This window comes from Macaca nemestrina, chromosome 3 (genome assembly GCF_043159975.1).
Source record: "Macaca nemestrina isolate mMacNem1 chromosome 3, mMacNem.hap1, whole genome shotgun sequence".
In the NCBI taxonomy this organism is placed as follows: Eukaryota; Metazoa; Chordata; class Mammalia; order Primates; family Cercopithecidae; genus Macaca; species Macaca nemestrina.
The window spans coordinates 182390817-182417649 of NC_092127.1; the positions used below are offsets into that span (position 1 = coordinate 182390817).

The window sequence follows — 26833 nt, forward strand, 5'->3', positions numbered from 1 at the left end:
AAAACAGTCTCCCACCAGAGAGTGAATCTGCAGTGCCTTGATCTTAGACTTCCCAGCCTTCAGAACCGTGAGAAATAAATTTCTGCTGTTTATAAGCTACCTAGTTTCTGTTATATTTTATGGAAGCCCAAGTGAACTAAGATGGGTTCCTGTTTGTAGAATCAGCTGCTTTTCCTTTTAAAAAAATTGTAGGTTTTTTTTTATTACTTACAACAGTAATATGTGATTATTGTAAAAAAAAAAAAAATTGAAACATTACAGAAACACATGGCCTGTAAAGGAAACATTTTCCCTAATCCCAACTTTCTTTCAAAGGTTTGGCATATGATTGTGTTCATTCTGTTTAATGAATATACCAACTTATATGCGAGCGCTTTAACAAGAATGGGATCATACTAACATGTTCTGCAATTTGAGTTTTTTTAACATCAGGCATCTTGGATAAGTTCCACATCTTTCTGCCACGTCTCTCTCTCTCTTGCTGTCTCTTTTTTTCTCTCTGTAATTGGTATGTAGTGTTCTATGGTGAGGTGTACCTATTGTAACCCTGCAGTTTCCTTTCTAGGTGGTTTGCTGCCTTTAGTCAACAGAAGACCAGAGATCCCACCCATGCATGGTATCTCAAGGGCTGGAGGAGAAAAAAAAGACAGCCAAGTGGGAGTGCCCTCATTTGAGACTGTATTTGAATGAGCAGTAAGTAGTGGGTAGTTGAACCTGTAGAGGCTGAAGGGCCTAGAGGCATTGTGGACAAGGCTCCTTGGCAGCTGAAAGATGAGTGGTGTGCTATGAATCCCATCTTACCTATAAGAATGGTACACTTTAATGGGAGGGTTTTTATGGTTTTTATTTTAAGCTTCCTTCAGATATTATTTATTCAGTCAACAAACATTTTTGAGTGTCTACTCTGAGGCAACCAGGAATGCAGAAATAGATTTTCTTAATTGATAAAAATTGATCAGTATCCATAGAGCAATAATCAATTGCATTCTATGGGACACAATTCATTTGCATTGATCTGGACACAAAGATTTGCATGACTCAGCTTTCTACAACTTACAGGGTAGTAGAAGGATTCAAAGACAATGAGGCTGGGCATGGTGGCTCATGTGGTGGCTCAATCCCAGCACTTTGGGAGGCCAAGGCAGGCAGATCACTTGAGGTCAGGAGTTCGTGACCAGCCTGGCCAATATTGTGAAACCCTATTTCCACTAAACATACAAAAATTAGCTGAGTGTGGTGGCGCATGCCTGTAATCCCAGCTACTCCAGAGGCGGAGGCAGGAGAATCACTTGAACCTGGGAGGATGAGGTTGCAGTGAACCGAGATGGCACCACTACACTCCAGCCTGGGTGACAGAGCAAGACTCTGTCTCAAAAAAAAAAAAAAAAAAAAAAAAAAAAATTAAAAGACAATGAAAGGCAGAGATCACCCAGAAAGGTATATTACGCTGAACATCCAGGAATTTTGTTCTTCCTCTCGTTTTAAAGACTTTCAGTATTTTAATGGACAAATATCACATTAACATACAACTGAAAAAATGTGGCATGTAAACACCAAGATCATGGAGATAAAGGCGGTTTAAAAACAGCAGAATTAATTTATCTGTAAGATGACTTTGGTAGGAGGAAAGTACGCCACTCTTTCTATAAAACAGCAAGGAAGTGCGGGGGCTGATGTAGGTAGCACACATTGCTACTTGATGTTGGAGGGCCCGCATAGGGACACTCGATGTTTATTAGTGGGTGATGGGGATTTCACCATAGATCGCAACTATTTCCTTCAACCTGAACTTCCAGGTCAGCTGGAACCTCCCAGACATCAGCAGATGTAAGCCTGAGCCTCTTCCTCTCCAGATGCTCTGATTACCCACGTCCTTCTTGCTCAGTTCCAGCTCTGCGGCTTCGTTTCTTGCCTGAGGGTTGTACCTCTTCTTTGATCCCAGCTTCCCTGGCTTTGACCCAAAGTTTTTCCAAGAAAATAGGACTTTACTTTCTCCCTTTCATCCCTGTGATATTGTTCTGATTATAAGATTGCGATGGTTAATATTAAGTGTCAACTTGATTGGATTGAAGGATGCAAAGTATTGTTTCTGGATGTACCTGGCTGTTTCTGACTGTGGCCAGAAGAGATTAACATTGAAATCCGCTGACTGGGAGATGAACACCCACGCACAATGTGGGTGGACACCATCCCATCGGCTGCCTCCCGTGTAGCTAGGAAAAGCAGGCAGAAGAAGGTGGAAGAAGCCGATTTGCTGAGTCTTCCGGCCTCCATCTTTCTCCGGTGCTGGATGCTTCCTGCACTGGAACATCAGACTCCAAGTTCTTTGGCTTTTGAACTCTTGGACTTACACCAGGGGTTTGCCAGGGGCTCTTGGACCTTCGGCCACAGACTGAAGGCTGCACTGTCGGCTTGTCCACTTCTGAGGTTTGGGAACTCGGATTGATCCACCACTGGCTTCCTTGCTCCTCAGCTTGCAGACGGCCTATTGTGGGACTTCACCTTGTGATCATGTGAGTCAATTCTCTTTCATAAACTCCCTTTCATATATACAAATCCTATTAGTCTGTCCCTCTAGAGAACCCTGACTAACACAAGGGTCATATACAATCATTGGGACTTTTGGAGTACCCTGGATAGAGGCCATCCTGTGTCTCCCACCAGCTAAGCTCAGAAAATAGAGAAAAACTGCAAGCTTTTGGAGAACCTTCAAACATCATGTTTAAAGAAAATTTAATTCGCTTCCTTTTGGCTGAGGTCTTGTTTTGAACCCATACATCAGCTGAAGTGGGTTGTCTTGAAATTCAAGTGAAAAGACTTAAATCTGATTCTGTATACAGCGAGAGTTATTTATCTTTTTCCGTCTCTGAAGGGATTTGAAGGGTGGGGCAGGATGGGATAGTTTAAGCCTTTTCCAATTATCTCTAAATCTCCCGCTGCCCATATATTCATTGGGTAATTGGTTGTGACAGTTTTGTCACAATGCTCAGCAAAGTGTATCCTTGTTCTGTTTCAAATTGAACCACTTCCTTGATTGATTTCCACCAAAAATATCTACCCACAGAAGACCCACATGAGTGGTTGTTTGGCCTAATGGGGATGAGGGTTACATCATAGCAATGCACAAATCCCTCCTAACTGCATGCTAGCAACCAAATTCCTTTTCTTCTGTGTTCCTTTAGCCATCCTTTCATGCTCCTTGGCTATTTTCTCTTTTTTCTCATTCCTATTTCTTCTCCTCTTCTTTGTCTCCTCTTCCTCAGGAGGAAAAAGGCGAAGTTTTTCTCTCTTTGTGCAGAGTAATCCAACTTAACTCTCAGCCTATGTTGTCTCTCCCAAGTTCAAATCCAGACCATCTTTTGTATGGACCCATGTATCCAAGACTGTTCTTAGTTGCAAGCAACAAAAATGAATTCTAGATGAATTAAGCAGAATAATTTATCGAAGGAAAATTAGAATAGTTCAAGAATTGACAGAGTTGCTGGAGAATCAGGCACAGGAAATGAACAGGCAAAAATGGGAGTGTGGGTTCCAAGACCAGTGTGAAATCGTGCAGAGACACATGGTGGAGCCACTGCGAGGTTGCTACATGTCCTAGCTGGCACCACCACCAACACTGTGGTCTGCTGTAGCCCTCCTCCCCCTGCAGACTGGTCTTGCCTCCAACCAAGCCCCATAGAAATAAGAAGAGCCTCAAGATCCTGGAGACTTCAGTAAAATGACAACTGTCCACCACAGCTCAGGCTTTGGTGAACGAAGCACTATCTGTTTTGCATTTCTCTTTACTCTTCCATCTCTCTTTCTACTTCCCTATATAGAGACATTTCCCACTGATGACCTAAATTGTGTCCTCTGATTCCCCAGTCCTTGGCCTCAGTGCCTGCTCCTTAGATACAGAATTGGCTACGATCATTTTTTTTTTTTTTGCTACAATCATTCTTGTTTTTAATCATTTTGCTCCTTGTGACTATACTTTTGCCCACATCAATCTCCATGACAATTCTATAAAACAGATATGATTATTCCTCATTTTACAGACGAAAAATCTAAGTCATGGAAATGTTACGTGTCTCAGTCACGCCACACAGCTAGAAAAGAGTGGAAACAGATTTCAAACTCAGGACTGTCTGATTCCAAAATTCATGTTCTCATTCTAAAGTTTTTTTAATTTTTATTTTTTTCAAAACTGTGGATGCTAAATTACTATTGATATTTTGTATTTACCTCTATGGCTGTAAATAAATGGCTTATGTTGTCATTTCTTGATCTGCTTTGATTATCGTTCTTTTACTTCCAAGTACTGAATGTAGGTATTAATATTTAACTCTCTTTACATTCCCCTACTCTGCTATCATCACATTTTCCCCAACCCACCATTACAATTCTGTCATAATTTGGCTTAGAACTACTATCAATATTCAATGGATATATTACTATGACTAGGTAAACTCTATTGACAGCTGTGCCATGGCATACACTATGATGCTATTGTAAATAGTATCTTCACTTGGATTTCATTTTCTGTTTGTTGTTGGTAATTAAAAATGTCATTATTTTCTTTTGTATTGACCATGTAACCAGCAGTCTTGCTATATTAGCTTATTCCAACAGCTTATCTGTAGCTTTTTTGGCCTCTACATTCATAATCATATCTTTGTATAATTGCAGTTTTCCCCTTCCTTTCTAATTTTCATTCCTTTTTTCGTTGAAGTAATCTTGATTGAGGTATATAATTCATACACAATTAAATGAATACATTTAAATGTACAATCTAATGACTTTGGACACGTGTGTACCCAGGTCTGTATCACTACAAACAAAATAAAGAACCTTTGCCTAGTGTCCCTGGCCAGGCAATAGCACCCCACATTCTCAACTCCAGGCAACTGCTGATCTTATTACATATTGTTTCTTTCCTAGAGCTTTTTTTTTTTTTTTTTTTTTCTTGAGGCAGAGTCTTGCTCTGTCGCCCAGGCTGGAGTGCAATGGCACGATCTCAGCTCACTGCAATCTCCACCTCCTGGGTTCAAGCGATTCTCCTGGCTCAGCCTTCCGAGTAGCTGGGATTACAGGCACCTGTCACCACGCCCGGCTAATATTTGTAATGTTTAGTAGAGACAGGGTTTCTCCATGTTGGTCAGGCTGGTCTCGAACTCCTCACCTCAGGTTATCCACCCTCCTCAGCCTCCCAAAGTGCTGGGATTACCGGGAAGCAGAGTTTTATTTATTTATTTATTTTTAACTTGCGTCTTTTGTCGTTTCTGATGTTGCTTATTTGACCTTTTCTCTTTTTGTCATAGTCTTACCATTTATTATTATTATTATTTTTTTGGCCAGGGGTTTATCAGTTGTGTTAATCATTTTAAATAACAAACTTGACTTTGTTGATTCTGTTATGTGCTTATTTCCTATTTTATTGAGTTTTGCTCATCTCTGTGTTATTTCCTTCTTGGGGCTTAATTTGCTATTTTTTTAAAAAAAGCTTTTTGAAATTGATGCTTAGATTATTGATTTTCGTTTTTAAAATAATTCCAAATTTTAGCTTAGATTCAGGGGGTACACATGCAGGTTTGTTACATGAGTGTATTTCATGATGCTGAGGTTAGGGGTATGAATGTCCCAATATCCAGGTAGTGAGCATAATACTCAACACATAGTTTTTCAGCCCCTGCCCCCTTCTCTTTCTCCCTGCTCTAGTAGTTCCCAGTGTCTGTTGTTCCCATCTTTATGTCCATGTGTACCCAGTGTTTAGCTCCCACTTACAAGTGAGAACATGTGGTATTTGGTTTTCTGTTTCTGTGTTAGTTTGCTTAGGATAATGGCCTTCAGCTATGTCCATTTTGCTGCAAAGGACATAATTTCATTCTTTTTTATGGCTGTGTAGTATTCCATGGTATATATGTATCGTATTTCCTTTATCCAGTCCACCATTTATGGGCACCTAGGTTGAGTCCATGTCTTTACTATTGTGAATAGTGCTGGGATAAGCATGTGAGTTCATGTCTCTCTCTCTCTCTCTCTTTTTTTTTTTTCCGAGATGGAGTCTTGCTCTGTTGCCCAAGCTGTGGTGTAGTGGCATGATCTTGGCCACCCCCACCTCTTGGGTTCAAGCAGTTCTCCTGCCTCAGCCTCCCGAGTAGCTGGGATTACAGGTGTGTACCACTACACTCTGCTAATTTTTGTATTTTTGTAGTAGAGATGGGGTTTCACCATGTTGGCCAGATTGGTCTCCAACTTCTGACCTTGTGCTTTGCCTTCCTTGGCCTCCCAAAGTGCTGGGACTACAGGTGTGAGCCACTGCACCCGGTTGCATGTGTCTTTTTGGTAGAACAATTTATTTTCCTTTGGATATATACCTGTTAATGGGATTGCTGGATTGAATGGTAGTTCTACGTTTTTTGAGAAATCTCCAAACTGCTTTCCGCAGTGGCTGAACTAATTTACATTCCCAGTAACAGTGTATAATAAGCATTCCATTTTCTCAGTAGCCTCACCAGCATCTGTCAATTTTTGACTTTTTTGTAATAGCTATTCTAACTGGTGTGAAATGGTATCTCATTGTGGCTTTGATTTGCATTTCTCTGTTGATTAGCAATGTTGAGCATTTTTCGATGTTTGTTGACCTCTTGTATGTCTTCTTTAGAGCAGTGTCTGTTCATGCTGTTTGCCCACTTTTTAATGGGATTATTTGTTTTTTGCTTGTTGAATTATTTAAGTTCCTTATAGATTCTGTATATTAGGCCTTTGTTAGATGCATAGTTTGTAAATATTTTCTCTCATTCTGTAGGTCATCTGTTTACTCTGTTGATAATTTCTTTTGCTGTGAAAAAGCTCTTTAGTAGTTTAATTAGGTCTTATGTATCAATTTTGGTTTTTGTTGCAATTGTTTTTGAGGACTTAGTCATAAATTCTGGACAAAGCCAATGTCCAGAATGATGTTTTCTAGGTTTTCTTCTAGGATTCATATCGTTTGAGGCCTTACATTTAATTCTTTAATCCATCTTGGGTAGATTTTTTCATATGGTGAAAGATAGGGGTCTAATTTCATTCTTCTGCATATTGCTAGCTATCCCAGTACCATTATAGAATCAGGAACCCTTTCTCCACTACTTATCTTTGTTGACTTTGTTAAAGATCAGATGGCTGTAGGTGTGCAGCTTTATTTATAGGTTCTCTATTCTGTTCCTTTGGTCTATGTGTCTGTTTTTGTACCAGTACCATGCTGTTTTGATTACTGTGGCCATACAGCATAGTTTGAAGTCAGGTAATGTGATGAGTCTGGCTTTGCTCTTTCCGCTTAGGATTGTTTAGGCTAGTTCAGCTTTTTATTTTTTTTCAGTTCCACATGAATTTTAGAATAGTTTTTTTTTCCTCCTAAGATTATTGATTTTCAATATCTTATCTTTTTCTAATAGGCTCAAAATTTCCCTGTAAACACAGATATCTATATTCTAAAAATTTTGGCATATTGCATTTTTCTTACCACTTACTTCAAAATATTTTAAAATTTCCAGTGATTTGTTCTTTGACTCATGAGTTTTTTGAAATTATGTTTATTTATTTTCAAATATGAGTGTTTTCTAGTTTTCTTTTTGTTATCAGTTTCAAGTTTAATTCTACACCGGTCAGAATACATTCTGTATGATTTTAATCTTTGCAAATTACTTAGACTTACTTTTCAAAAAATATTGTTAAGAGTCCCACATGTACACATGATAGTTTATAAATTATGTGCTTGTTGTATGCAGAGTTCAAAATAAGTAAATTAAATAATCTTAACTGTGTTATCAAATCTTTTATATCTGTACTATTTTTTACTTGTTCTATTGCTTACTGAGAGAGCTGTATTAATCTCCACCATTATGTTTATAAATTTGCATATTTTTCTATTTAGCTCCATTAATCATTATTGCTTTAGATGTCTTGAGGCCATATTATTAGGTACATACACATTTATAAATTTATCTTCATTATGAAGTAAACATTTTATCTCATTACAAAATGACCCTCTGGTAATGCTTCTTGCCTTCAAGTCTGCTGGATCATACCAAAGATTTTTTAAATCCAATTTATTGATACACAATTTCATATAATATAATTCACCCTTGGTATGTGTACCCCTTTAACAAGTTTTGACAATGTGTGTAACTATGGAAGGACCACTATGAGCAAGATAAATACTATTTCCATCACTTTATAATATTCCTTCTTGCCTCTCGGAGGTAATACCATCTTACTACTTGTCTCAGCATGTTACTTTTTTACTTATTTGTCACTTAAAAAAAAATTATTTCAATCTTCCCCTTTACTAGCTTGTTATAAACTACTTACTGTGTTGTAGTTTATGGTGTTATTCATATTATAATTGGTATGCAAAACATACATAATACGTTTTGCAAAAAAATATAAATTAATGACATTTTACTGGTTACCCTAGAGTTTATAATATGCTTTCCTGACTTATTAAATGTTTTTAAATGTCCCAGTACATGCAAAGATAATAGAATGCCTTAACTCCATTTATCTACTCCTGACATATCTGTTATTGTTATTGGTTATTTCAATCATCTTTATATTTCAAATCTTATAAGAATTTTTATTTAACATTGGCAATATTCATTTAGATTTACACATGTTAATTATTTTTCCTTTCATATATCTTTGAGCTTCCATTTGGGGCCATTTTCCTTCTCTCTCATGTATTCCCATTTGTCTCTTGGTGATAAATTAGCTCCATTTTTGTCTCTAAGTGTCCATATTTTGCCTTTGTTTTTGAAGAATATTTTCCCTGGGCATAGGAGTCTAAGTTAGCAGTAATTTTCTCTAGCATTTTAAAGATATCACACTCTGGGCTGGGCGCAGTGGCTCACGCCTGTAATCTCAGCACTTTGGGAGGCTGAGGTGGATGGATCACGAGGTCATGAGTTCAAGACCAGCCTGGCCAGGATGGTGAAACCCCATCTTTACTAAAAATACAAAAATTAGCCAGGCACGGTGGTAGTAGCTGGGTGTAATCCCAGCTACTCGGGAGGCTGAGGTAGGAGAATTGCTTGAACCTGGGAAGTGGAGGTTGCAGTGAGCCAAGACTGCGCCATTGCACTCTAGCCTGGGCGACGGAACGAGACTCCATCTCAAAAAACAATAAAAGATATCACACTCTGAATTTTTGGCTTCCATCATTTCTGGCGAGAGTCAGCTAACAGTAATATGTATTTTTTAATCAATTCTCTTTTGATCGTTTTCTCTTTTTACTTCTTTTTCATCCATTTTATTATGATGTTATGATTGAGATTTGTAGTGCTTCTTGAATCTGTGGTAGAGTATCTTTCCATAGTTTCAAAAATGTATTTTCAGTCATTAGGTTTTCAAATATTACCTGTACCTCTTTTAAAAATAATTTCTATATCTAGGACTTCAATTACTGGTGTATGGACCTTTCCGTTACATTCATATGCCTCATATATGATTTTCTCTACTTTTCCACCCGTTTGTGTCTCAGTCCGTATTTCCTTCTGGCCTATCTTCTGGTTCACCAATTTTCTTTTTAGTTATGTACCATCTGTAGTAAGTTTATTCACCAATTTCTTCGTTTTAGTTACCATATTTATTTAGTTCTAGAATTTTTAGTTGTTTTCTACAGATTATAGTTTGCCCAAAATTTTAATCTTGTCTTTTAATTCCCTGAAGATACTAAACATACTTATTTTTAAATTTGCATCTGCTAATTCCATTATTTCTATCCCCTATTGGTCTTTGATTGTTTTTCTCTTTCTCTTTTTATTTTTTGTTATGTATTATCTTCTCATATGGTGCACTATTTTCAAAGAATCTAAATACTTTGAATTTTTATTTTGAAGTAATTTTAGATTTGCAGATGAGTTGTAAAATAGCATAAAGAGTTCCCATATACCCTACCCCTACTGTTAACATCTTACACTATCATGCTGCACTTACCAAAACTAAACATTTAACAATGATCAATACTATTGGCTAAAACTACAACACTGTATTCAGGTTTCACCAGTTTTTCCACTAGTGCTTTTCTCCTTCAGAATTTAATTCAGGATACCACGTTGCCTCCTCCAATCTGTGACAGATTCTCAGTCTTTTCTAGTTTTTTATTACTTTGATATTCTGAAGCATACTGGTTATATATTACAGAATTCCCTTCTATTTGGATTTATCTGATGTTTTCTCATGATTACATGGGGTTTTGGGATTTTAGCAAGAATATTACAGAATTGACATGCCCATCTTACATCCTCTTCTCAGGGGGTATCAACATGACTTCTTACTGATGATATTAACTTCAGTAGAAGTTATGGTTATGGTAGTATGTTCCAGGTATCTCTACTCAAAAGCTGTGATTTGTTTCCTTTCTTACTGGATTCATTAGAAGTGGATCTCTAAGTCTAGTCTATACTTAAGGGTTGGGGAATGTGTAGGTACCTGTTAAAACCATCACAGTACTTAAATCTTACAAATAAAAAATCTTGAGGCTATTTAAATATCTTATTGCTCTTTGAAGTTTCTCCCACTATTTTAGCATTTATCAGTAGATCGTGACAGTAGCAATTATTCCTGTGGCATGCTCATGATGATTTTTTATTTACCACATTCCTTCATATTTATAATTTGAAATTTTTCTGTTTTAAAGATTTGTCCATTCCTCCTCATTTATTTGTTTATTTGATTATTTAATTATATTAGCATGGACTCATGGATCTTTATATTATTCTTTGGGTTACAATCCAAGACTATTGTTGCCTATTTTGTGCTCAAATTATTACAGCTTTGGCTATTAAAAGCTTCTTTAGGTTGTTTTTCTTTTTGACATGTTCTCATTATAATTTAAAAAAAATAGTGATTCTAATTGATACACAGATATAGTGGTATCTCATTGTGGTCTTAATTCGTGTTTTTCTGATGACAAATAATCTAGTGCATTTCTTACATGCTTGTTTGCCTTCTGAATACTTTTTCTTGGCAAAGCATCTTTTCATCTCTTATTTGGTCTACTTTTAAAATTGAGTTGTTTTATTCTTATTGAGGTGTAAGGTTTCTGGATACAAATCCATGATCAGATATGTGATTAGTATGATTAGCAAATATTTTCTCTCAGTTAGTGATTTGTCTTTTCTTTCACTTTATAGTGTCTGTTGAAGAGCAAATATTTTTAATTTTGATAATGTCAACTTATCATTTTTTAATTTTATGGATTATGTTTTTGGTATTATATTTAAAAACTTATCAAAACCAAATCAAGCAAATTTTCTTCTATATAGTCTTTCAGAAGTTTCAACATTTTACATTTTACCTTTAGGTCTATGATTCATTTTGTGTTAATTGTTGTTTAAGGGATAAGGTGTGTGTTGAGATTTATTACTTTATATGAATATTCAGTTGTTCCAGCACTATTTGTTGAAAAGACTATCCTTTCTTCATTGATTTGTTTTTGTCACTTTGCCAGAATTGAGTTCACTGCGTTTGAGTGGGTTTATTTTTGGGCTCTCTAGTCTGCTTTGTTGATCTATGTGGTTGTGTTTTCACTAACACCTTACTGTCTTTATTATGATAGCTTTATAGTGAGTATTAAAACCAAGTAATATGAGTCCTCCAACTCAGTTCTTTTTGCAAACTGTTTTGGCTAATCTATTTCTTTGTCTTTCTGTATAAATTTTGGAACTAGCTAAATTTTTTAGACTAATTTTTTAAAAAAAATCTCTTGGGATTTTTATTGTGATTGCATTCAATTTACAGACCAGATTTGGAAGAATTGACCTCTTAACAATATTGAGTCTCCAAATCTATGAAAACCAGGTAGCTTTTCATTTATTTATATCTTCTTTGATTTCTTTTATTAGTGCTTTGTAGTTTTCAGCATGCAAATCCTGCACACATTTGGTTAGATTTATACCTAAGTACTTTATATTTTTGATGCTGTTTTATATGGTATTTATTATTTTATTTCAAATTCCAATTGCCAATTACTGGTAGACAGGAATAGATTTGATTTTGCACATTGGCCTTATTTTGTGCAACCTTCCTAAACTAGGACGTTTTTTGTAAGTTTAGGGAGAATTTTCTACAAAGCCAGTTATTCAACTGCAAATACATATTGTTTTATTTCTTCTTTTTGATATGGATTAAATATTTTGTTCTTTGACATGCCTGATTGCACTGATCGGTCCTTCAATATGATATTGAACTGTGAGCAGAGAGAAAGAATATCCATTTTTTGTTTCTGATGTTATAGGCAAAGTATTTGGTTTCTCACTATTCCACAGTCTCTCTCTCTTTCTCTTTCTCCATATATGTTCCTTATAGGAACATACTTTATTAGGTGTGCTTTATTAGGTTAAGAAAATTACCTTCTATTTCTACTTTGCCGGATTTGAATTTTGTCAAATGATTATTCTGCATTGAGATGATTGTATAACTTTTCTCATTTAGTCTGTTAATGTGGCATGTAACAGAATAATTTTCAAATGTTAAAACACCATTGCATTTTTGGAATGCACTCCAGTTGGTCATAAGGTATTATCCATTCTATTTGCTGCTGAATTCAATTTGTTAATATTTTGCCGAAATTTTTTGTGTCTGTGTGTCTGAGGATATTAATGTGTAGTTTCCTTTCCTTTTAATGTTTTTATTGATATTATTTTTTCTTCTTATTGTATAATCTCTGTTTCCTCCAAGTTCTTTCCTCCCTGATTGTTTGCTTGGGTGTACCATTCATATTGGGTGATTTTCTAAGTATTTGATGATTCTTAGTTGTCGGCACACATTTAGGATTTGGGGACTAAAAATCTCTGTGCTTGTAGGGCTTGTTTCCTGTGGACTTCACTATCTGGCTAAGCATTTTCCCTGAAGAATTTCAAATTATGGCTCTTTTTGTCTGTCTCTTTCTCCCTCTCTTTATTTTGAGCTGGTCAAATTCCTTTGAAAAAATATTTCAATCTTTTAGTCTGGAAAGTACAAGCTTGGCCGAGGATCTCAATATTTGGTGAAAACACTTTTATTTAATGCCCCAGCTTTTAATATGGTATTGTGTTTTTCTGGTATCATAGCTTCTCCATTTTACATCCTTCAGACACTCTTCCACCAGTTGTACGCCCGTGAGATGACAAAGAAAGGGATGTGGGAGTTCTTTAAACAGATCTTCAATTAGTCCTGTTTTCAGCCCACCTTTCCCTCGCTTTAAGAAGCACATGGCAATGTAAATTCCTGAGGCTTTTTGGCAATTCACATTTTCCATAATGTAACCTGGTGGACTCGCCTTTTCTTTCTTTGCCTTCTTAGGACTCCATATTAGAGTTTTTTAAGCCAGTCACCCAATATTTCTTCTTTCTATCTCCTGAAATATTATTGAGATGCCTCCTCTTTCCTCTTTCATTCTCTTTGTCCTTGTGGGCTTATGTGCTCCAAAAATGCAGTTATTTTCATTTTATTAGAGCTTCAAAGGGGAACACAGGCTAACACAGGTTTGAGTGCATTATGCCAACCATTTTTTAACGAGAGAATTCTATTACACTATACTGTTTCCCTCTAGTCCTACTTGGGTAAGGTTTTTTAGTCTCCACATTTAAGTCAGGCATAAATATCATGAGAACACCGGCAAGTAGAAAAAATAACGTTATTCCTTTCAAAAGAAAGGGAAAATGTATCGTTTTCTTTTAACATTTTTGTTGATACATGTTTTTTCTTCTCCTGTATAATCTCTATTTCCTCCAAGTTTTTCCCTCCCTGTTTGCTTGGGTATGTCTTTCATATTGGATGAAATGAAATGGTTCTTATATGTGCCCTAAGAGAGGACTGAAAGCCTTTAATAGAGATACATTTGCTTGTTTCTTTATTGACAGTCTAATTCTACATCTTTCAGCCCTCATTTAAAGTTTTCTTGACATGAAGATCCTAGAGGCATTTTCTTCAGAATGGAACCTGGGTAATCAGTCTCTGTAGGGGATCACAGCAAACTGCTTCAAGAAAAGCTTCAGGAGTTGCCTGTGTCTTCCCACAACACCTACTGTCACAGGAATGATATTTCTTAACAAGCTCTGCCTCTCCACCCCTGCCTCCAAGACCAGGACTCCTCTCCATCTGCTGGCCCCTGTGACACGCTCCCCCAACCCCAATTAATTCTTCCTACCTCATTCAAAAAGACAGTGCCACAAGGAAAGGAGACAAAAATAATTACATAAATAATTATTTTTCCTGTACTGTTGGTGTAAAGCCAATTACCAGGCACTGTGCAGGTAACCCATGAATATCTCTTGAATTCTCTGAACCATAAAGTGTCATCAAAGAGACACAAACCAACTTAGCTCAGCCCACTGATGGTCTCGATTGAGTGATCCTATAAAAATGCCATTATTTCCTCACTTTTGAGTTGTCCACATGAGAAAATGTGGTTAGAGGAGTCTTTTTATTCAACATGATCAGGATGGATAGCTGGTTGTTTAAGCAAATAAAATCTGTTAATGTAAGGACTCACATATACAAAAATGGATTTCTCCCTTACTCATTTAATTTAACCTAACGTATATAAACATATGTCCATGTACCAATCTTTTTAGGTAGGGCTAACACCTTTTCTTCGAATATGGCAAAGTCTACTCCTTTGTAGACTTTGTAGACAAAGGGGTAGACTTTGCCTTTCTTTTATCAATGTGATGGTTAATTGCATGTGTCAACTTGCCTGCAACACATGGTGCCCAGATTAAATATTATTTCAGGGTGTATCTATAATTTCTGGGTGTTTCCAGATGAGATTAGCATTTGAATCAGTAGATTCAGTAAAGTAGATCACCCTTCCCAGTGTAGGTGGACATCATCCAGTGCTTTGAGGTCCTAAATAGAACAAAAAGTGAAGAAAGGGGGAATTTGCCCTTTTTGCTTCCTCCCTGCCTGCTTGAGTTGGACATTTCATCTCTTCTTCTCTGGCCCTCCAATGGGAATTTACACCACTGGCTTCCCTGGTTCACAGGCTTTCAGACTCTGACTGAATTATACCACCAGTTTTCCGGTTTTCCTTGGTTTTTACCTTGTAGACTAGCAGGTTGCAGGATTTCTCAGCTTCCCTAATTTTGTGAGCCAGTTTCTTGTAACCTTGTCACAAACTGTATTCATACACCTATACATAAACACACACACATATATATACACATAATACATCTATATACTAATACATATGTATATACATATGTGTGTGTGTGTGTATTACATATATGTATTATTCAGTTCTTGCACTGCTATAAGGAAATAACTGAGACTGGTAATTTTTGAAGAGAAAAGGTTTAATTGGCTCTCAGTTCCACAGACTGTGCAGGAAGTGTGGTGTTGGCATCTGCTCAGCTTCTGGGAAGGTGTCAGGAAACTTACAAGCAAGACAGAAGATGAAGGGAAAGCAGGCACATCTTACATGGCCAGACCAGGAGCAAGAGAGGGAGCAGGGAGGTGCTACACAGTTTTAAACACCAGATCTCGCGATAACTCGCTCATTCACTGTCACAAGAACAGCACCAAGGAGATGGCAGTAAACCATTCATGAAGAACCACCTCCACGATCCAATCACCTCCCACCAGGCTCCACCTCCAACATTTGGGATTACAATTTGACATGAGATTTGGGCAGGGACACAAATCCAAACCATATCAATGTGTGTGTGTCTCTGTGTGTGTGTGTGTGTGTGTGTGTGTGTGTGTGTCCCCTCCTATTGGAATATATGGATCTATCTATCTATCTATCTATCTATCTATCTATCTATCTATCTCCTATTGGTTCAACTTCTCTTAAGAACTCTGGAAAATACAATAAAGCATATCCATAATGCATCATGAATGACATTCAGTTTGTTTCTTTAGACTCTGATGCTGGTAAAATAATTTTAGTTAAGACATGTTAGTTTTTATATTTCTTTCCACCATTAATTTAAAATGAATCTTGCCATGCCTAACATAGCAGCAAATATTTAGCTTAATTTCACTTGTTATCCAGTATTTCCAAACATTCCACTTAGTTCTTATGAAAAAAAAATCCTATTTGAGTTCTCTATTGTTGCAGTAACAAATTACCACGAATTTAGTGGCTTGAAACAACACACAGTTATTATGTTACAAATCTGTGGGTTAAGAGTCCAACACAATTCTCACTGGGCTCAAATGAAGGTTGGACTAGGTTACTTTCTGGAAGCTCTAGGGGAAAATACATTTCCTTGCTGTCAGCTTTCTTTGGCTCAAGTCTCGCTTCCTCCATCTTTAAAGCCGACAAAGTCAGGGCTGATTCTTTCTCATGCTGCCATCACTCTAGTTCTTTAGTTCTTCAGCTACCTTCTTCCAGCCTCTTCTACTTTTAAGGGTGCTTGCGATTGCATTGGTTCACCTAAATAATTCAGGATAATCTTCCTATCCTAAAAGCAAAGAATTAGCAACCTTAATTCTATCTGCAAACTTAGTTTTCCTTTACCTTGTAATCTAACATATTCACTGTTACCAAGGATGAAGTTGCGGGCATCTTTGGGAGACTATTACTCTGCCTACCAGGGAGCCCATACTTGTTTTACCTTGATGCACATTCTCTTGAGCAAATTGCATAATTCCCAGTGTAAATCAGGTTCGGAAGCTGCTGTAAGTGACTGTGTTCCACTCAAAATTCATCTGTTGGAATCCTAATTCCCAGAGTGGCTGCATTTGGAGATGGAGCCTCCAGTGAATTAATCAATGTTAAATTAAAGGTGGGACACTAATCCAATAGGGGTTAGTGTCCTTATAAGAAGAGATACCAGAGTCTGCTCTCTTTCTCTCTCTCTGTGCTTACACACACACCAAGGAAAAGCCATGTGAGGACATAGTGAAAGGGCAGCTATGTACAGTCCAGGAAGAGGGCCCACACCAGAAACCAAATTGACCAGAACCTTGATCTTACGATTCTTGCCTCCAGAACTGAGAGAAAATAACTTTCTGTTGTTTAAGCCAGACAGCTTATGGTATTTTGTGTGGAAGCCCAAGCAGACTAAGACAGGACCAAACACCACTCACCACTGGTCAGTGTAAACCTCAAATGATAGGAGTAGAAGTATATATAGAGAGAGCTTATGAAGAGGGAATAGTCAGTATACCTTGGCATGTGTTGGTATTTTCTTTTTTTAAAGAAGTGAAGAATGCTAGTTAAGCCATTGAGTTGGTAAAGAAGAGGTTGGTTAAGAAAGCCTCTTTTGTGAATTCATTCTTTACTCTTCCATGGAATTTTCATTGAACTCTTAATTTAAATGTTTGAAACCCAGAGTGCACTCGTAGAACTAAATTGTTAGCAAATGCATTGGCGGTGGAGTGTTTATGTAAATATGCTTTTTTTCTGGTGAAAAGTCTATAACCTTCATCTCATCTAAAAAAGTTTTACCTAGAAAAGTTGAATTCTTACCATGACTTGCCCTCTGTGTTGTTTTTTTTTACTTGGGTACAATCCATTTCCACAATTAAATTGTACATCCGTGAGACTTTCATAGCAGGAACTATACCTGATATATTTTTCAGCCAACCCATAGAGCTTACCACTATGCCTGGCACATAGTTTATACTCAGTAAATGTTAACTTATTTTGAAGTTGGACCATTGCATTTGTGAGTTGCACAGTTGTAGAGTTAATGACCTAACCAGATTGTTTCAGTTTCAGTCACTTTACTCCAAAAAAGCGAAATATGTTTATAATTATATATGGCTCATAGAGCTTCTTGTGAAGTGATGACATTTCATGTTTTAAGAGGAAAAAACTCTGATTCATTTTTTAAAACTTGTTTTGGAATTTTTAAGAGATGTTCCAATGCTCTGTGGTCAGATTTTACTCATGTCTCCAGTTTTATTGCTGTACTCCAGACCCAAAGTTGGCACCAATGCCTTGTTGAAAATATTATCAGTGGTAAGAGACCTACTACTGAGGATTTTATTAGCACAAATGAGGCAAATGAGAGTTCCTAAGAGGAACTGAGGGTAAGAAATGTACTGATTACAAGGCTGCTCTGTCCAGAAATTTAAATATACTGGGCATTTACATTCATTAGATTTGTGATTTAAACCACTGGAATGCTTCTCTGTTAACAGCAATGGAAGAGTTTTTGGATTTTATTTCTCCATTGACTTCTCACTGGAGCTGTTGAACACTGTTCATCAGCTTGAAATGTGTTTACAATTACTGAACGGCTGGGGGACTTGTGTCTTCGACGTGCGTTTCAGAAGTTCTGAGCAACATACCATCTCCCTGGTCTTGGAAGAGGCTACCACTTTTTCTTCCTCACAGTGCTAAGAATTCCAGCATCCTCAACCAAGAATTGGGTGGAAACTTAGGGGTTATTACAGCCAACTTTCCCACCCACTGAATGCAGAAATTTGTTCTACCACAGTGTGCTTCAATGATTCCTAAACTGCAAATCATGGTAAAAAATACATTTTACACCACAACCAAGCACATGCCTTGCATGTGCAGTCTCACACATAAACATATTTGTGAAAAAAGTTTAAAATGCCCTTACTATATACAATGTGTACCAATAGCTTTACTTTTATTCTGTCCACTGATAACTGATTATTATTTTATTATAATTTCTTCCATTTTATTGTATTCTGATCGTATAGGTATGTGTGATACATATATATATAAATATGTGTTAATGCCATTAGGTACTCACTAAATTGATTTCATGTCTCACTAATGTATTGCAAGCTGCAGTTTAAAAACACTGGACTACAGAATTGCTGTCAGATATTTGGTCATTGTTTAGTTTTCATTTGCACAATGACAGCATGGAGGAGTTTTATACTTTACGATCAGTATTCATATATGTAACACTTAAAAATTTTTAAGTATTCAGTTAACAAATAAAGGTTGACTATATTCAAGGTATACAACTAACTTGTTAGGTACACATATAGATTGAATAATGATTTCCACAATCAAATTAGGGTTAACACATCGATAACCACTCATGATATACATTAGCTTTCCAGAACTTGTTCATCTTAAAAATGAAAGTTTGTCCTCTTTGATCAGTACCTCTCCATTTCCTTCACCCTTAACCCCTGGTAACCACAGTCCTACTCTCTGCTTCTGTGAGTTTGAATTTTTTGGATCCTATACTTAAATGAGACCATGCAGTATTTTATCTTTATGTGTATGGCTATTTCACTTAACATAATGTCCTCTATGTTGTCGCAAGTTTTCAAGAAGGAAAACCGGCCATTTGTGTAATAGGTTTTGAAGAACTGTGTTTTAATAGTACCTATTTATGTCATGCACTGCTCTACACACTGGAATGAAGAAATGTTCTCTCTATCTCAGGCTTGAACCTGGGCGTGGCCCAAATCTCAAGATGTAGAGAACAGTATGGCCGATAGGACTAGCAAGCGTCTAGAGGACGAGGGCTCCCCGTTGTTCTACATAACTTCAGGATTTTAAGGTGTTACTTCTCTCAGCTGAAACTCCTTTTATCTAGTATGAAAATCTTCTAAAAATTTGTGGTCAGTCTGATTAAATACACTTTTGGGGGTATTGAAGACATGGCCTGAAGTCTACTTATAGCATTCACATTATTAATTTAGTTACATATTTTAAATATTATATTAATATATGTAGTAGAGTATAATATGAATAATATTATATAAAATGGGATGTTAATTTAAAAATATTTTTTCCTACATCATATTTCATGAAAAAAACTGTATTCAATTCCACAAAGGAACTCTTTGCTGTTACTTTTTTGCTCATTGCTAGATCTGCTTTGTGAGTCATCTAAGTAGGATGCCTGGAGCAATTCAGCTTTATTCCCATTGAAGTTATTTGGAATTCAAAGTCTTTTGGATCCATGATGCTGTCACTGTACATTTTATTCCAAGCTGTAGATACCTGTTCTCATAGTTTTCTTTCATTCTTTCTGTGTAATATTTACACAGCAACTAGTTATTAAACTGGTTTTTGTAGTAACTTGATTGAGATATAATTCACATGCCATACAATTTGTCCATTCAGTGTGTACAAGTCAGGGGTTTTAGTATATTCACAGAGCTGTGCAGCCATGATCACGCTCAACTTTAGCACATTGTTGTCACCATCCAAAGAAACTCCACATCTATTAGTGGCGCTCTGTAATTACTCCCAATCCCTCAGCCCTAGGCAAGCACTGATCTACTTTCTATCTCCATGAATTTGCCTGTTCTGACATTTGATATAAACGTAATTGTACAATATGTTTCCTTGTGACTGGCTCTTTCACTTAGCGTTATGTTTTCAAGGTTCATCTATGTTATAGCGTGCATCAGTATTTCGTTTATTTTTATTTAAATTGGTATTTAAAATTATTTTTGAAAGGCTTGTTTAAAACAATAAGCAGTGCTTCTGTCTGGAAATCATACTCTTTAACCCCAGAAATAATTACTAAATCTGTGTTAAATTCCTTTTCTTCCTTTTAAAAACCCAGTGCTGTCAAGTGGCCTCTATCACTTTGAAAATCAACATTGAGTACATTTCAGGCAAATATATCTTGACAAATAGTTCATTGTTCCAAATAATTAGAAGAACTCTTTTTATATGAGATACCTTGTAAACTCATAAAAATAAGGCAGCTTCCTTTGTTCTGAAAAGTAATTTTAGGGGAAACCCTCATATCTTTAGGAATATGTATTTAGTGGAGATCAAAGGGCTTGTGATGTGATCTTTTAGTCAAGAAGGGGACAGGAAGTAATATTTCTGGAAAACTTACCAAAAGCCAGATACTGTGCTTGACAGTCTATATATTTTTATCTTATTCAATCTTCACAATACCTCATGGAGAAGGAAACATTATCTTGATTTTATAAATAAGGAAACTGAGTGTTGGGGTTGAGAAGTGGGTAGGGGATCCCTCCAATCCCTCTTGCTTGACCTTTTTCTGTACATGATGCCTGACTTCCCCCTTTCTATCTGTCTAATTTCACATAGTATGCATCTCATTCACTGCTGTGAGCTGAATGTGTCTCCCAAAATTCATATGTTGAAGCTTAGTGGTCAATGTTATAATATTAAGAGGTGGGGTCTTGTAGGAGGTGATTAAGTCATTAGGGTGCAGTCCTCATGGGTGGGATGAGGGCCCTTATAGAAGGGCTTGAGGGCTGGGCATGGTGGCTCACGCCTGTAATCCCAGCATTTTGGGAAGCCAAGGCAGGCAGATCACCTGAGGTCAGCAGTTTGAGACCAGCCTGCCCAGTGTGGCAAAATCCCATGTCTACTAAAAATACAAAAAATTAGACAGGCATGGTGGTGCGCACCTGTAATCCCAGCTACTCGGGAGGCTGAGGCAGGAGAATCACTTGAACCAGGAGGTGGAGGTTGCAGTGAGCCAAGATCTCACCACTGCACTCCAGCCTGGGCGACAAGAGTGAAACTCCATCTCAATAAATAAATAAATAAATAAATAAAAAGGGCTTGAGGGAGTGGATTCACTCTCTTCTGTCTTCCACCAGAAGACACAGACTTTGTCCTCTTTTTTCCTTTTCATCTTTTGCCACGTAAAAATGCAGCAAGAGGGCCTTCACCTGACACAGCGAACTTATCAGCACCTTGATCTTGGACTTCTCAACCTCCAGGACTGTGAGAAAATAAATTTCTGTTCTTTATAAATTACCCAGTCTCAGGTGTTTTGTGATAGCAGCATAGGAATGAAGTGAGGCATTCACCGTGAAGTTCAGTCAAGAGTTCCTTGTCTCCAGACATACTGTTGCATGGTGTTCAAGTGTTGTGGCAGAGACCCTAAGGCTTGCTGAATATCCCACATGCTCTCTTAACATTTCTCAGTTTTCCTTGTAGTTAGCACAGATCCATATAACTTGTTCTGGCAAAATGGCTGTAAATGGAAGTGCCACTTCCAGTTGGAAATAATAAAGGATATGTAAACTTTCAAACGTTTCTCTCTTGCTGGGTCTACCTTGTAGTCATGTGCTGAAATGACATAATGACAAGATGGTGGTATATTCATATATTAGGTCTTTATTATGTGGATCATGTCTGGGACAAGTAGTATGAGCAATAAACAAATGTCTATAAGTCATGAAATATCAGTGTTAATATGTTCCACAGCATAAGGTATTCACTTTGATTCATAAATATATTAGACTTAATTTTCTTTTAGTTCAATTGACTTTTATTGAGAACTTACTATGTGGGATAATATTTCAGGCTTCATAAGGGCTGGGACCTTCAAGTGGGGAACCGATAAAAATCCTTTATCTTCCCACAACTGAACTTTGACCAAATGAAAAGTAAAAGAGTCAGTAGACAGGGCCAATATATCATTTTTAAAAACTCTGATAATATTGATATTGCAAAAACAGAAAAGTGGGATTTTTAATGCAATCCCCAGAATTAGAAAGACTGACATACCCAGCCACAGGGGCATTTTTGGCATGAAGAAGCAAGTGCTCATTGCAGACAGCACTCTCCTATGAGAAATCTGAACTACATATGCTTAACTTTGTCTTCTGCATCTTCCAATCAGAAAAGTAATTCCGTTTGACCTTGGGAGGAGGAGAGAGGATAAAAGTGCTACACCAACAATTCCCTCTGCATGGACAGAAGCATGGAGAAAGAGAAAGTGCTTTCTGCCTAATGACAGGGTTTCTCTAAACACTTGGTACAATGCCTGGTACAGAGTAATCTCAATAAAACTTAAATGTTGATCCTGAAAATGCTGGTGTGGTCTGCAAGACACTATGGCAGGTGCTGGGACTATATGGCTGAATGACACAGACTGCACTCTTGAGATGCTCACATGCTGGCAAGGGAAAGAGATAGGTAATGATAAACCAAGATATAAGTAAGTGGCAAGTACTTGACAGGTGGCTAAGTCACCGGGGTGGTAGAAGAAGGGGCATTTAAGTCTGAGCAGATGATTAAATAGGGTCTGAGTAGTATACATAGGAATTTGTGGGACATTAACAAAGATAGAGAGAAAGCACATTCTATGAAAAGGGAAACACATGAGCATAATGTGTAGAGAAAACAACACTGGTCACATGGCATAGGGTGAGCATTAAGGATAAGCAGTGTCAAAATATATTGAGAGATGAGGCTTGAGGAGCGAGTCAGGGGCCAGATCCAAGACATTTGATGGATTTTAAATGAGGGTATGACGTGGTCAAACTTCTTCTTTGGTTTACTAAGAACTAGATAAATCTGAGAAGAAATGATGTATTCGTCTGTTCTCGTGCTGCTATGAAGAAATACCTGAGACTTGGTAATTTATTTTAAAAAGGGGATTTAATTGACTCAGAGTTCTGCATGACTGGAGAGGCCTCAGGAAACTTACTATCATGGTGGAAGCACCTGCTCACAGGGCAGCAGGAGAGAGAATGAGTCCAAGCAGAGGAAAAGCCAGATGCTTATAAAACCATCAGATCTTTTAAGACACACTCAATGACATGAGAACAGCATAGGTAAATTGCCCCCCATGATTCAATTACCTCCACCTGGTCCTGCCCTCGATGTGTGGGGATTATGGGGATTACAAGTCAAGGTGACATTTGGTGGGGACACAGAGCCAAACCATATCATTCCATCCCTGGTCCCTCCCAAATCTTATGTCCTCACATTTCAAAACACAATCATGCCCTTCCAACAGTCCCCCAAAGTCTTAACTCATTCCAGCATTAATTCAAAAGTCCAAGTCCAAAGTCTCATCTGAGACAAGGCAAGTACCTTCCACCTATGAGCCTGTAAAATCAAAAGCAAATTACTTTTTAGATACAATGGGGGTACAGGCATTGGGTAAATATACCCATTCCAAATGGGAGAAATTGGTCAAAACAAAGGGACTATAGGCCGCATGCAAGTTCGAAATCCAATAGGTTGGTCATTAAACCTTAAAGTTCCAAAAGGATCTCCTTTGACTCCATATCTCACATCCAGGTCACACTGATGCAAGAGGTAGGCTCCCATGGCCTTGGGAAGTTCTGCCCCTATGGCTTTTCAGGGTACAGCCCCCTCCTGGCTGCTTTTATGGGGTAGCATTGAGTGCCTTTGGCTTTTCCAGGTGCACGATGCAAGCTGTCAGTGGATCTACCATTCTAGGGTATGCAGGATGGTGGCCCTCTTCTCACAGCTCTAGTAGGCAGCCCCACACTGGGGGCTCTGCGTGGTAGTTTGCACCCTGCATTTCCCTTTGGCACTGCCCCAGCAGAGATTCCACATGAGGGTTCTGCCTCTGCAAGAAACTTCTGCCTGGACATCCAGGCATTTCTGTACATCCTCTGAAATCTAGGCAGAGGTTTCCAAACCTCAGTTCTTGACTTCTGTGCACTCGCAGGCTCAAAACCACATGGAAGCCACCAAGGCTTAGGGCTTGCACCCTATGAAGCAATGGCTTGAGCTGTACCTTGGCCCCTTTTAGTAATGGCTGGAGCTGAAGCAGCTGGGACACAGGGCACCATGTCCTGAGGCTGCATAGAGCAGGGAAGCCCTGGGCCTGGCCTACAAAACCATTTTTCCCTCCTAGGCCTCTGGACCTGTGATAGGAGGGGCTGCTGTGAAGGTCTCTGACGTGCCCTGGAGACATTTTCCCCATTGCCTTGGTGATTAACATTTCATTCCTTGTTACTTATGCAAATTTCTGCAGCAGGGTTGACTTTCTCCCCAGAAAATGGGTATTTCTTTTATATCACATAATCAGGCTGCAAACTTTCCACACTTTCATGCTCTGCCTTGCTGCTTAGAAATTTCTTCTGCCAGATACCTTACATCATCTCTCTCAAGTTCAAAGTTCCATAGACCTCTAGGCAGGGGCAAAATGCCACCAGTCTCTTTGCTAACACATAGCAAGAGTCACCTTTGCTTCATTCCTTGGGAAGTTCCTCATCTCCATCTGAGACAACCTGAATCTGGACATCATTGTTCATATAATGATCAGCATTTTGGTCAAAACTATTCAACAAATGTCTAGGAAGTTCCAAACTTTCTTACATCATCCTGTCTTCTGAGCCCTCTAAGTCTCTAGGAAGTTTCAAACTTTCCCACATTTTCCTGTCTTCTTCTGAGCCCTCCAAACTGTTCCATCCTCTGCCTGTTATCCAGTTCCAAAGTCACTTCCACATTTTCAGGTACTCTTATAGCAGCACCCCACTCCTGGTACTAATTTACTGTATTTTTCTGTTCTCATGCTGCTATGAAGACATACCAGACACTGGGTAATTTGCAAATAAAAGTGGTTAAATTGACTCACCATTCTGCATGGCTAGGGAGTCCTCACGAAACTTACAATCATGATAGAAGACACCCTTTCACAGGGTGGCAGGAAAGAGAATGAGTGCAAGCAGGGGAAATGCCAGAGGTGTATAAAACCATCAGATCTTGTGAGACACAATCATTATCACAAGAATAGCATGGGAGAACTGCTCCCATGATTCAATTACCTCCACCTGGTCCTGTCCTTGACACATCAGGATTATGCGGATTACAATTCAAGGTAAGATTTGGGTGGAGACACAGAGCCGAACCAAACCATATCAGATGGCATTTAGTAGGAGTTCATATATAAGTCAGAAAAAGGTTAAAATCTTGAGATAAAATTTGGGCTTCAAAGTTGTATATATGACATTTAAAGCCATTAGACTGGATGAGATCACCTAAGGAGAGTAGAGGTTGAGAAGGGAAAGGGGGCCTGGGAAATGCTCTAGGGCATTTCAAGCCATTGGGAAGAAATTAACAACAACAACAACAAAACTGCAAAGGCACAGCTGGTTAGATGGAAGTCTGGAGAAAGTGAGGACATGGACACCAGAAGAAGCTGGTGAAACTATAGTATCTCTAAAGATGTTAGAGAATAACAACAATAGAACAAGGGAGGGTCTACTTGGCTGAATGCTGCTACGAAGTCAAGTGCCAGAAGGATAGAGAAATGGCCAGTGAATGTGGCAACTCAAGTCACTGCTGCCTTTGACAAGGGTGGTCTCAATAGTGTTGAGGAAGGAAGCTTGCATTGAAAGGAGAAGTTTGGGGGAGCAACAGGATATACGAATTGCACCTACTTCTTTGGGGAGTTTTGCTTGAAGAGGAGCAGATTAATGAGCAGTGCTTGAAAGGAGGTAGGTAGTCATGAAGTGTTATTTTATCTTTAAAACTGGTGGATAGTTGAGATATTTGTGTGTTAATAGGGATGATTGATAGTAACTTTCCTAAAATATCTGTTACATGATTAGATTATAATAGAGTTTTCAAAATAAAATGGACAGGAGACATACACACACAGCAAAACTTCTTGAGATGAACTAGCAGAAGGGAAGAAGCTTATTAAAGTCCATTTGGTTTCTCTTTCTCAAATTCACCCTTTGCAGTGGCCCCAAAACATGATTGTGGAATCCCAAAACTCTGACCTTGAATTGGGAAAACATTCTGTTAAAACAAAACAAAACAAAACAAAAAACAAAGAAGTGACATCTCTAGAGATGGTAGAAAGTAATGACAACTATAAAGAAGAAAGAGGCCGGGCGTGGTGGTTCATGCCTGTAATCCAGGCACTTTGGGAGGCTGAAGTGGGTGGATCACCTGAGGTTAGGAGTTCAAGACCAGCCTGGCCAACAAGGCAAAATCCTGTCTCTATTAAAAATACAAACTTAGCCTGCGTTGTGGCATGCATCTGTAGTCTCAGCTACTTAGGAGGCTGAGACAGGAGAATTTCTTGAACTGAGGAGGTGGAGGTTGCAGTGAGCCAAGATTGTGCCACTACACTCCAGTCTGGGTGACAAAGCGAGAAACTATCGAAAAGGAAGAAGAAGAAAGAAGAAAGAAAGAAGAGAGAGAGAGAGAGAGAGAGAGAGAGAG

At 38.0% G+C, this 26833-nt stretch overlaps 1 long non-coding RNA gene across 5 annotated transcripts in view; it reads left to right on the forward strand.

Moving 5' to 3' along the window:
- LOC105487914 (uncharacterized) overlaps nt 1-26833 on the forward strand; it is a 276851-nt gene that overhangs the window by 186624 nt on the left and 63394 nt on the right. For 4 of the 5 annotated variants that reach the window (XR_011621457.1, XR_011621453.1, XR_011621454.1 and 1 more), the window contains exon 5: nt 566-693. This is a non-coding gene — a long non-coding RNA (uncharacterized lncRNA). Of the gene's footprint in view, nt 1-565; nt 694-1796; nt 2514-13882; nt 14600-26833 lie in introns of those variants that run through there. The other variant, XR_011621456.1, reaches the window with a different exon arrangement.